At 43.5% G+C, this 12,232-nt stretch overlaps 1 protein-coding gene across 2 annotated transcripts in view; it reads right to left on the reverse strand.

Annotated features, from left to right (window-relative positions):
* The window catches only part of doc2a (double C2-like domains, alpha), a 185,735-nt gene that overhangs the window by 140,584 nt on the left and 32,919 nt on the right, over positions 1 to 12,232 (reverse strand). Inside the window, exon 1 of one of the 2 annotated variants that reach the window (XM_034206682.1) lies at positions 4,526 to 4,648. The exons of the other annotated variant lie outside the window; for it this stretch is intronic. The gene's annotated coding sequence lies outside the window, so the exon portion shown is untranslated. Of the gene's footprint in view, positions 1 to 4,525; positions 4,649 to 12,232 lie in introns of those variants that run through there. 2 annotated transcript variants of the gene reach the window in all.

Here is a 12,232-nt window from a genome sequence, read left to right on the forward strand (position 1 = left end):
ATCCTTAGGGCAGCAGAGCGGAAACGGTGGAAATCCAAACACTGTGACGACCTCCTAACCTATCAGGCTCTCCTCTCCTCTTTCTCTGCTTCGATCTCTCAGGCAAAAAGCACTTTCTTTCAAGATAAGATCCAATCTTCCTATTCCAATCCCCAAAAACTATTTTCCATCTTCTCCACCTTCTTGGACCCTCCAAAAGCCCCTCCCCCCTCCTCACTTCTGTCAAACGACTTTGTTACCTACTTTGAAAAAAAGGTTGATGATATTCGCTCTTCTTTTTCTGACTCACCTTTACTCACCGCTGGGTCACCAGACCCTCCTTTCACCCACACACTAACCTCCTTTTCCCCTCTCTCTCCAAGTGAGGTTCTCACCCTCATTACCTCTGCCCGCCCTACCACCTGTCCTCTGGACCCTATCCCTTCAAACCTCCTTCAGACTATCGCTCCTGATATTCTACCATTTCTCTCCCATTTCATTAACACTTCTCTAACTTCTGGTCACTTTCCAAACAGTCTCAAGGAGGCAAGAGTAAACCCTCTCCTAAAGAAACCCACTCTCAACCCGTCAGATGTTATAAACTACAGGCCTGTCTCTCTACTCCCGTTCCTGTCTAAATCACTTGAACGCGCTGTCTTTAAACAACTCTCCTGTTATCTCCATCAGAGCAACCTTCTGGATCCGCACCAGTCTGGTTTCAAGGCAGGTCACTCCACAGAAACTGCTCTCATTGCTGTCACTGAGGAACTGCACACTGCCAAAGCAGCATCCCTCTCCTCTGTCATCATCCTGTTGGACCTGTCTGCTGCATTCGACACGGTGAATCATCAGATCCTCCTTCGCACTCTCCAAAAACTTGGAGTTTCAGGCTCTGCACTTTCCCTCCTCACCTCATACCTCAAAGACCGTACCTACAGGGTGACTTGGAGAGGGTCGGAGTCCGACCCTTGTCAATTAACTACAGGGGTCCCTCAGGGCTCTGTTCTTGGTCCCCTCCTCTTCTCCCTGTACACAAACTCGCTCGGATCAGTCATTAGCCTGCATGGTTTTTCATACCACTGCTACGCTGACGACACCCAATTAATTCTGTCCTTTCCCCGCTCAGAGACCCAGGTCGTCGCACGCATCTCTGCTTGTCAAGCTGACATCTCTCAGTGGATGTCTGCTCATCACCTGAAGCTCAACCTTGACAAGACTGAGCTGCTCTTCCTTCCGGGAAAAGATTGTCCCACTCTTGACCTAAGAATCAACATCGGCACCTCAGTTGTTTCCCCGACTCAGACTGCAAGGAATCTGGGTGTGACCCTAGATAACAACCTGTCCTTCACTGCAAACATCGCTGCTACAACCCGTTGTTGCAGATACACGCTTTACAGCATCAGGAAGATACGTTCCCAGCTGACACAGAAAGCGACGCAGGTTCTGGTCCAGGCTCTCGTCATCTCACGCCTAGACTACTGCAACTCCCTCCTGGCTGGTCTACCTGCATGTGCCATCCGACCTCTGCAGCTCACCCAGAATGCAGCGGCTCGTCTGGTCTTCAACCTTCCTAAATTTTCCCACGCTCCTCCGCTCCCTTCACTGGCTTCCGGTAACTGCTAGAATCCACTTCAAGACACTGGTACTTGCTTACCATGCTGCGAATGGATCTGGCCCTTCGTACATCCAGGACATGGTTAAACCGTACACCCCAGTGCGTGCACTACGCTCTGCATCAGCCAAACGACTCGCTGCACCCTCGCTGCGAGGAGGACCCAAGTTCCCATCAGCAAAAACACGTGGGTTTGCTATCCTGGCTCCAAGATGGTGGAATGAGCTCCCCATTGACATCAGGACAGCAGATAGCTTGCACATCTTCCGGCGCAAACTGAAAATGAATATCTTTCGACTCCACTTCGAGCGATAGATTTATTAACAAACCACTTATATACTAATAAAGGACTGGCTTATCTATAGCCAGTTGAGTAGCACTTGAAATGTTTGGCTCTATGAAACCTGATGTACTTATATGATTCTGTTTTCTTCAAGGTTGTGTCTTCCTGGTCGAATGTACTTATTGTAAGTCGCTTTGGATAAAAGCGTCAGCTAAATGCAATGTAGTAAAGTAATGTAATAATAACTCTTCAGCCAACGTTGCCTCAACAGAGCAGGCAACATAATTGCAGACTCTTCACACCCTGGACACTTCCTGTTTGCTCTTCTGCCCTCCGCTAGACGCTACAGGTGAATTAAATCAAGGACAAACCGACTGAAAAACTGTTTCTACCCCAGAGCCATACGAGAACTGAACACCGTCAAACGCTGAACTAGGACACACACAGTTACAACTTGCAACTGCACTACTTTTTAATAGTTTTATTCATTTATTAACTGATCGACATCAGAGATGCAAAATATCATCCCTGTGTTTTTTATATTGTAAACTGTATTTAAATTATGTGCGGGCATGTATGTATGTTGGTATGGATGTGTGAGCATATGTTTATGTGCACTGTAAAATATTACCATGATTTCACAATATTTAGCTATAATATTTTACAATAAATTACTGTTTTACCACTTTACAGTCTTTACCTGTGATGTTCACAATATAATACTGTAATTTTGAATTTCACAGTGAAATCAATGCAGGCACAGTTACTTACTGTGAATATACAGGATAAATGATTACCAGGATTTCACAACATGTTACTGTATTATTTCACAGTACAAAAATGTATTCAGACCATCCTCTGTGATAACACAAACAAATTATGTGATTTTCTTGCTTTTATCGCTCTTGCTTGGCTTTAAATACTAATTTATTTCTTTGGTGCAGGTTTTACTTAAATTGAAAGGGGCACGTGCCTTAAAATAAACAATGCAACATATAAATCTATGTAAAATTGAAATTGTTGTCTTGGCTTATTGTTTTCAGGTGCTTCCTGGGCATTAATCCTGAGACGGGCTCGAAAGCCAAAAAGAGGCATGGCAATTTAAACCCCCATGTGTAGTGGCAATTTATTTATCTTACCTTATATGCTAAAACCAAATGCTTCTAAAAACATTGTCTAAAACTACTGTACCATTTTCCTGATATGTGCTGTTTTCTCTGCATACTCTAATGAGGGTTTTTATTCCCAAGCGCTTCAAGGCCACAGAGCTGATTTGGCAGACTATGTTGAGACTACTCCTCTTCACACAAAGTCACACAAGAACTTCCATATTCTGAGAACCGTTATACTATCTACAGCTCAAGGACAGGTGTCTAATAACAATATGAGACTGTGTGAAAGCAGATTTCTGAGCAAACTCTGTCTGCCCACCCTTTCTTGTATATAAGCTTTGCTATTTTGTTACTATTGCGCACACTCCTGCAGACTATCCTATACTCTGTGAGACCTGTGTCTTTGAAGCTTCAAATAAATAACCAGAAAGACAACTCTGTCTGTTTCACCATTTATTGTTGATCTTTCTGACTTGTGTATCTCCACAGTATTGACTGGGTCTATGATTTCCATAACAAATTGGCGTTGTCGGCAGGATCTCTGCAAGTTCGATTGGGGACACCTACGGACGCTGGTGGTTGCGCTCCAGGATCCTCGGATTCTCCTCTACCTCGACAGAAACCGTACGGGACGAGAGGACCAGCGCCGGGGTGGAACCGATTGACTTCACAAGATCCAACGAACTCAAAAGGCTTTCAATACTCGGTGAGATGTACAGTGTCTAAATTGTTTAAAGTTAAACGTGATTAAACTCCATGACATTTATGAGAGGGACTGCTCAAAAGTAGGATATTTGGGATATCCGTCGTAGCCTGGGTTTACGATCAGTTTTTGTGTGATTTGTACTGAGGAACAAATATCACATCACCGACGGGTGAAAAATAGTGTTTGATAACACGGGGTGTTTAGAGTTAACACTTAAAGACTTGTTATGGAACGCAAAGCAGAGTGGGGGGCTAGTACACCCTCCTGAGGGTCAAATTCTGGATGTCATGCGAGAAAAACATGGTGAAAACAGTCTGTCTAAATTAAATATCTGGATGGAAATGTTCGGATTTCCAAAGGGAGGTTCTTTGAGTAAATTAAAAATACAATTAAAGTTAAAGACTTAGAAAAGCTGGACACTCACAGAAAGTGTTTAAAATACTGGGAGGATGAAGCAGAGTGCCGTGAAAGAAGGCAGTTGGCCTCGTGCATTAAAGGAAATATTAAGGTTGAAGATGAATGTGAAGGAAAGAAGGAAAATAAATTATTTCCAAAACCATGTAAACCCCAGACATCTCTGTATCCTTCCATTGCAGGCCTGAATGACCCTCTCCTCGACTTTGGGTATCCTTTCCCTCCCCCGGCGTACAACCCTGGCAGGCTGGCCCACCTCAACCACCTCCCTCGCCACTACAAGCCCCAGCCATGCAGTCAACAGACTCCCCGTCAACTCCAAGCTCGTCCACCCCCATCAGGACCAAGTATTCCGGGACAACAGCGGGATAAACAAACCCGATGCCCTAGGAGACCAAGCAGGCGTTTGGGAAACACACCTCAGTAATGCCTTCCTCAACGGACTCACAGCCACAGTGCAAGCCACGCAGAATGCTGGCCGCTCACAATACCGAGGGAGAGGCAGAGGAGGTTTTCCGAGGCAGAGGACGAGAAGCAAGACCTTCAAACGACGAAAGATGTTTCAAGTGTGGCAGTGTTGAACATTGGATCCGGGACTGCTCACAGAACACTGGTGGCGGAGGCAGAGGGGGACAGCAAGGACGGGGCCATTCACAATCAGACGGAAATACACCAGATGGGGAGGAAGGGGCCCAATCGAGCGAGACAGAAATTCAGCCAGCAGCATCTGAACAGGGAAGTGACACACAAACACACACACACACACACACACACACACACACACACACACACACACACACACACACACACACACACACACACACACACACATCATGCTATTGAGTAATTGGACAATTTAGAAGACATGTCTGTGGTTAAAGAGGGTACATATTGATACATGACAGTGAAACAGCATTTAAGAAATGTCCCACACTAACTTTAGCTATCATGGGTGTTGATGTTACATTTTTGGTTGATTATGGGGTTACACATTCTGTGGTAAAAATGACAGATTTGCCTGATTGCAAATTTAGTGGTAGATGTATTCACTCAATAGGAGCGGCTGGGGTAACTGTGAAGGAGAAGTTTTCTGTATCACTTCAGTGTAAAGATAACGGTGATGACAGTCATCCATTTCCCACATCAGTCAAACACAGTTTTCTTTTATCATCTGTCTGCCCAATACATTTACTGGGCAGAGATCTGATTCTCCGGTTCGGCTTGGACCTCATTTTTCCACAAATGAGGGTCTTAAAGTCCGACAGCCATCTCCTACGATGGTTCAAAACCCCGCATTTGATGATAAAGAACTGGTGAATGTGTACCAATGGCTGCTGACATATCCTGATTCTCAGGCGTTGTTGCGTTTGACTGATCAACGTGTTTTTCCACCTGCTGTGTTCATGGAGACTTCTCATTTGCATTGTACTGCTAACGTGGTTGATGAACCGTGTAAATACTATGATGAGAGTTTTCTGTTAGAATGTGTGAAGGATGAGCTCATGCTTAAAACTATGTATTGGAATTCGCTGCGCAACGCTGTTTCTGTTACACTCACACCCACACAACACAAGCTGTATCAAATCCCAGGGGCGGTCCCACACATTTCACTAGCCAGGGGCCCCACTGATAGATGGAGAGATTTGGGTCCAATCGTTAAAGACTGGGAATCTAGTACTGATTGGACTAGCACAGACGACCCGTTGATTAAGTATTCTTCATCACATGACGTGTTTAAATACAGCATCGACTGGCCAGTTCATGTACTGCGTTCTCTGATTCTCACAGGCAATGATGACTATGTTAACCCCGTTCCTGGCCCATCTGGCCCGGAGTTCTCATTTTTCAGTCATATTTCTGAGCTCCCTGACGCGCTAAAAACAGTGCCTCAAACACTGTGGGCAGCCCACAAATATGATGTAGGTTTGATTCGCTCTGCGGAGCCTGTAGTTATCACTCCTAAGTCCACGTTCCGTCCAAATCAACCCCAGTACCCATTGAAACGTGAAGCTGTTGAAGGCATTCGGGCCAGTGTTTACCTCTCTGCTTAAACAAGGGGTCATTATTCCGTGTAACGATTCCCCGGTGTTAGGGAAATTATTGACCTAGACTCCTAGATATGACGTACAGGACCAACCCTGACGTCTGTTTATCTCCTTTAAGGACATAGGCTGCTTCAGCCATAATGTTATTGTTCCAATTCTATGACCGGTCAACACTAGGTCACAGATGTTCTGTTGTTGTGGGTGCACTGGGACGCTTCCTTCTTTGTTGTTTGTGGACTCCAAGGTATGACATCTTCGAGGCCATAAGTGACGGACGCAAGTGACTCAGTGTGCCCAGTGTGTTAAACTATCTTATCAAAATATGTTGATTACTCTCTGTGAAAGCAGTTAAATGGGCTAACGAGAGAGAGGCGCTCCAGAATTGACGTGGCAACCCACCCGTGCAGTCTCACATAGGCTGCTGTGACTTGTGATGTGAATCCTCCGGCCGTAACTCCAAATAAACCTCCAGTGTTTGACATCGAAGCTCCTGCTCTACCGTGTCTCCTTCCTGAGTCGGTGACTCCCACTGCATTGCTACACAGAAGTTTCTCTTACAATTTGGCGTTGTCGGCAGGATACCAACAAATCTTCAGAGCTGGTAAGTGTGATTTTTAAATCTACATTTGGACATTGCCTTACCAGAATCTGTGATTGACGGTATCCTAAAATTACCTGTGAAACTGGGCGGCTGCGTTTCGTTTTTGGTTAATGAACATTTGGGGATAATAAACCCAGGGAATCAGTGTCTGGGGACTCAGTCCTGGCTGATTTCCTCTGTGTGTGCTGCTCGGGACGGAAGTGTCATACAAGCATACACAGCTCATGTTTAAAGAGACCTTAAAGAAAGGCATCAGTGAAGTGGAGCTTCTGTGTGAATTGAAAGCAATGTAAAAGATTTGTATTGGACAAATCGCCAAATTCTGGGGGTTTTAGCCGCCAAACACAGCAGTTAAAAATAAGCAGCCAGAGATATTACTGCCATCGCCTCTGTAAACACGGCTCCAGCTGCAAGCTCGGGTGTGTGTGTAAAACCTCCCTGTGTTTGTGGGGCTGGAGCTGTGCAGCTGAGAGGGAGAAAGTCACAGCTTTTGTCTATAACTTTAACTCACACCACCGCCATCTCTATTAAAAACGAAATGGTCTAAAAGCATTCGTTGTTTGTGACCGTCTTCTACATTGCTGGCAAGGCCGGGGCAGCGCGAGATGCGTGCATCACCCGATGCGCCACAGCTCCCTATACATGGCTAGAGGACCTGGTGGCGGTCCGGGGTGCATACAAACAATTATAGGCTAATTGATCACGGGTGGGCAGTGGCAAGCAGAGTGTAGAACAAAACTGTGTTTCATCGTTGCAAATGAACTCGATGGCAAGTGTATAGGCTGGTCGAGTAGGACTACAGTTAACTGGGCTATTTTTGGAGAGAAAGGGTAGCGAAAAAAGTCTATGTTCTCCTGGTCGGGGGTTCATAGCGCCACTGATGGAGTAGTGGTTGTCGCAAGAGGATAAGCTAGTTATTGCTTTTGGACGGTCTTCAGGCACGATCTTAGCACTTGTACAAGGGTGGACGCGCGAGTCAGGTGCCCCACTAGAGATAATTCCCTACCCCCTCTGAAACCTCATAATTCGGACTAAATTGAGCTGGATGAGCTTTGAGGTCACGCTGGTGTTTATTACGAGTTCATGTTTTGTGTTTTTATGTCCTGCCTCTGAGTGTGCAGGGGAAAATGTAAACCTATTCAGGGTGAGCGCTAGGTGTAAGAAGAAAAGAAGATTATATTGCTTTAAGAATCCATTCTTAAATGGTATTGCTGGAATGTTAAGATATGTTTGTGACCTTGTATGCCCCGTCCTGCGCCCCGAGACCCTCAGAGACCTGCCGGAGGAGATCAGGGTTGCAAAATCTGTTTTTTTAGGTCAATGTTGTATTATTTGTTTAATTTATTCTTAAATCTATATATTGTATGGTAATAATGAATAAAAACGTAATGTATTGAACACATTCCAAAACAAAGCAGATAAGACAGAACTAGACTCAGACTACTAATTGTTGTTGAAAACTTTTGCCCTGTTGTTGCAAAATGGAAACTTTGTTGATTATCTGTTCCAACTGGCCACTGGAATCAGATAATTAATATAAGTTGAAGTTCAATTACAGTTTTAAAAATAGTTTAACATTCTTTATTAAACTGCTTCAAATTATTTCTCGTATCAACCAATTGGTCTCCATAGACATTACTCAAATTAAAACAGTTGTTAAACTACTGACAAGTTTTCTGAAACCGAGCTTATGAACAACAGAGTAAAGGTCGCTGGTGAAGCCAGGATCAATATATTTGTTGACGTTTTTTATTGTGTGCATAATAAATGTTAAATTAATTGAGCAATTCTTTAAAAGTATAATGTTGCAATCTCTTTAAAATAAGTAATTACAGTTAAAAAATAGATGTTGTTTTCCAAGGGCCTCTCTTCCACAGGCCCACACTTTGAATCATGACACTTCCAAGTCCTACAGAGATCAGTATCACTTTTGTGTTGCAAGCCAAATCCAGGGGTTCTACTCGAGCCCAATTTTAAATACCATAAAGAAAAGTATTGAACCCAGCTCGAGCTAAATGTCAAATGTATTTAATTAATGTGCAAGTGTTTTGATTTATTTAAAATGTTCCAGTCTAGCTCCCTTCGAGTTTAGTGTAAACAACATATTGGTTCTCATAACATTCTCACTGCTGTGCTGTCCTAAATGTTTTAAACCTTGGGCAGACAAGCACACACACACACACCCACACACACACACACACCCACACACACACACTTTGGATGAGTATTCACTTTATCCAAATTGTAAATTGTTGCCTTCTTTAAAGTTATTAGTAATTCAAGATTAATTATTAAATTAAATTAGGTACATAACATAGAATAAACAAAATAACTTTGACTTGCTAATTTTGTTCACAACATTAGACCTTGTCCTCTAATCTCTACTAGAATAAGATAAGTGTGCATGTTTGGGTGTTTTAACACTCCTGTAATCTTGTTATCCTTTTCATTACAGAGCTGGGAAAATGGTGTATTGCTTAGATTCTGATCCGTGCAAGTCCAATTTTGACTGACTTTAGTTCTAATCCATCCATCCATCCATCTTCTCCCGCTTATCCGTGGTCGGGTCGCGGGGGTAGCAGTTCCAGCAGAGAGCCCCAAACTTTCTTTTCCCTGGCGACATCAACCAGCTCTGACTGGGGGATCCCAAGGCGCTCCCAGGCCAGCGAAGAGATATAATCCCTCCACCTGGTCCTAGGTCTACCCCTTGGTCTCTTCCCAGCTGGACGTGCCTGGAACACCTCCCTAGGGAGGCACCCAGGTGGCATCCTAACTAGGTGCCCGAACCACCTCAACTGGCTCCTTTCGACGCGAAGGAGGAGCGGCTCAACTCCGAGTCCCTCCCTGATGACCGAACTTCTCACCTTATCCCTAAGGGAGACACCAGCCAGCCTGCGGAGAAAACCCATCTCGGCCGCTTGTATCCGCGATCTCGTTCTTTCGGTCATGACCCATCCTTCATGACCATAGGTGAGGGTAGGAACGAAAACTTTAGTTCTAATGTTAATGTTAATTTGATTTCAACCCATAAGTGATTATTTAGATTAACTCAACATTTCACATGATGATGGATTAGTGCTCCACATTTTTTCCACTAATTTGTTGTGCAATTAGGCCAATGGTAAAGAGAGACATTGATGACCTTGTGTCCCTTTTGTTGGTACGTGGTTCCATTTTGTCTATGGCCTTGGATGGCTTTACTAAGAGTCACCCAGTTCTGCCCTGCTACAGTCCGGCTGAGTGCAGTCACAGAGATGCTATGGCTGCTCTACATGAAATGACATTAATGGTCTGGTCCGAGAATGGACACCATTCCCTGCTCCCAGAGACAATGCTCCTCAAACTGAACAATACAGCCATTGATACTGTCTCACGTGGGCCACTCCCCCCACCAAGCCATGAACTGAAAGCTTGACATCTGCTTTGAACACCTGGAAGCCTCCCAGTCACACCAGCACCAACCCTTGGGTCAGTCAGATGGGACTAACGGCTTAACTTAGGGCATTTGGTTCAGAAATATGACTCTCGTTACCGCACAGTGGGTTGTTTTTTTAAGGCTATTCATACTGCTATGCAGAGGATGCCTGTAAGTTGGCAAGCTGTTAAAAGCCCCTACTATTTTTAAAATAGGCCTAATGTCAGGGGCCTCTTAGTTCTACATGTATTCACATTATATGGACAATGTTTCCACCTGGTAAAACTAAAGGCTGCACGGTACTCAGGCTACAATTCGACCATTCTGTTCTGCTCTAACGATTCAATTGATAGATTATACATCAAAACAATTAGCTTTTATTGTTTCCAATGATAACGTCACTTTAAGTGGAGGAATGCAAACCTGTTTTCAAATGTAATGTTTTGAATTTGTTTGACATTTCTCAGTAATAACACCCTCAGACACCCAATAACATTTATGCTATGCCTTCAGTGATAACACAGATGTTAAGGGGATGACGTTTTTACTCCCAAATCAGATATGCTTTGTTCTTCAACAAAAGTATACATTTCCTGCATAATCTATGTTTCTCACAATAGTTTTTGTAAGCTGCACACAGGTGATACTGAGTCTTCTCGAGTAATAGATTATAAACTACACCATGCTTAAATAGACTCCTAAGTTATTATTTCATATGTGACATATGTAAGAAAAGGGAGGGAAGAGTCAATTATATTGAGTAATTGATTTTATATTGGGTAATTTATTACTCAAACCTGTTTTATGGAAGAGAAAAAATATATATTTCTGGTAAACTAATATTTTATCAAGTGGTGAATTAATATAACATTTAGGAATCATTGAGAAGGGGTTATATCCAGGGACTAGCTCACCTTTAAATTACAATAACATTTCTCTGCTTTGGACTGATGAGTATATGATTCTTGCATGTTAAATGACTAACACAAAACTTACATTTATGCATGTGCATGTGTCAGGAAGGCTCCCAAATAATTCTGAGGGGCCTATCCTATTTTTGTAATTAAATGATAATGTGCTAATCCATTACTTTGAGTTGTCTGCACTCAGGAAAACAACCCTATCAAGTGTTAACCCAATAACTAGGACAGCTCTGAAGGCCAAGGGTCAGAGAGAGAGGGTCACACTCTCCGGCTGCAGAGGACACCCCCATCCACGGGCAAGGAGGCACGAGGTCGTTCGAGATGAGAGGATTCTAATATTCAACTATCTGAGGAGATGGGATGCTTCTTCAACATTCTGCTCGGTGGGCTCAGGCAGACAACCCTGCGGGACGAGCGAGGACTTCAGAGGCTTCATACAAGGTTCCTTGTTTCTTGGAGGAGCAGAAGTCTTCCTAACCTCTCCCATCACGGGGGGAGACCTGGATGCGCCACTTGGAATACGCAGTTTTGTCTGGCACTGCTCTCAAGCAGATAGCAGAAGGAATGCAGGCAGATGAGCCTCCATTTCACTGGGGGGATCAACTACAGTGCTCACTGAATGAGCCACAAAAGCAGAGCAATTGGGGGGTTTAAATATGGCGCTCTGATGAAGAAGAGTTTGAGCCAATCAGCACCTCAGTGCTAATCTACAGTATCAGGATGCCTTTACACACACCAGACACTCTTTGTCATAAAGAGAGGAGGAGAACGAGTCAGAAAGACTGAAGGACACGTTCTTCCAGCTCCCGTACAAAGATGCACTTTGAATTGATTTTATATCTTGGATGTTTACATATGTACAATTAATGACTGTCTTTATATTTCCAATGACCAGAAATGTGTTGAATAGTGGTGATTAATATATTTTTGCTGGATCAGATTACACTTTCGCACTAAACAAAATTAATTAATTAATATTTTCAGATTATAAAGTATTGAATCATAAGATATTTCTACTATTATCACAGATAATGTTAATATCCTTAATCGTCCAGCAATCAGGCTTAACAACACTACTCTTTAATGTATTATCCAGGCACAGAAAGACCTACAATGATGTTTCAAGTACTGATTTAATTTCA

This window comes from Gymnodraco acuticeps, unplaced genomic scaffold, assembly GCF_902827175.1.
Source record: "Gymnodraco acuticeps unplaced genomic scaffold, fGymAcu1.1, whole genome shotgun sequence".
In the NCBI taxonomy this organism is placed as follows: domain Eukaryota; kingdom Metazoa; phylum Chordata; class Actinopteri; order Perciformes; family Bathydraconidae; genus Gymnodraco; species Gymnodraco acuticeps.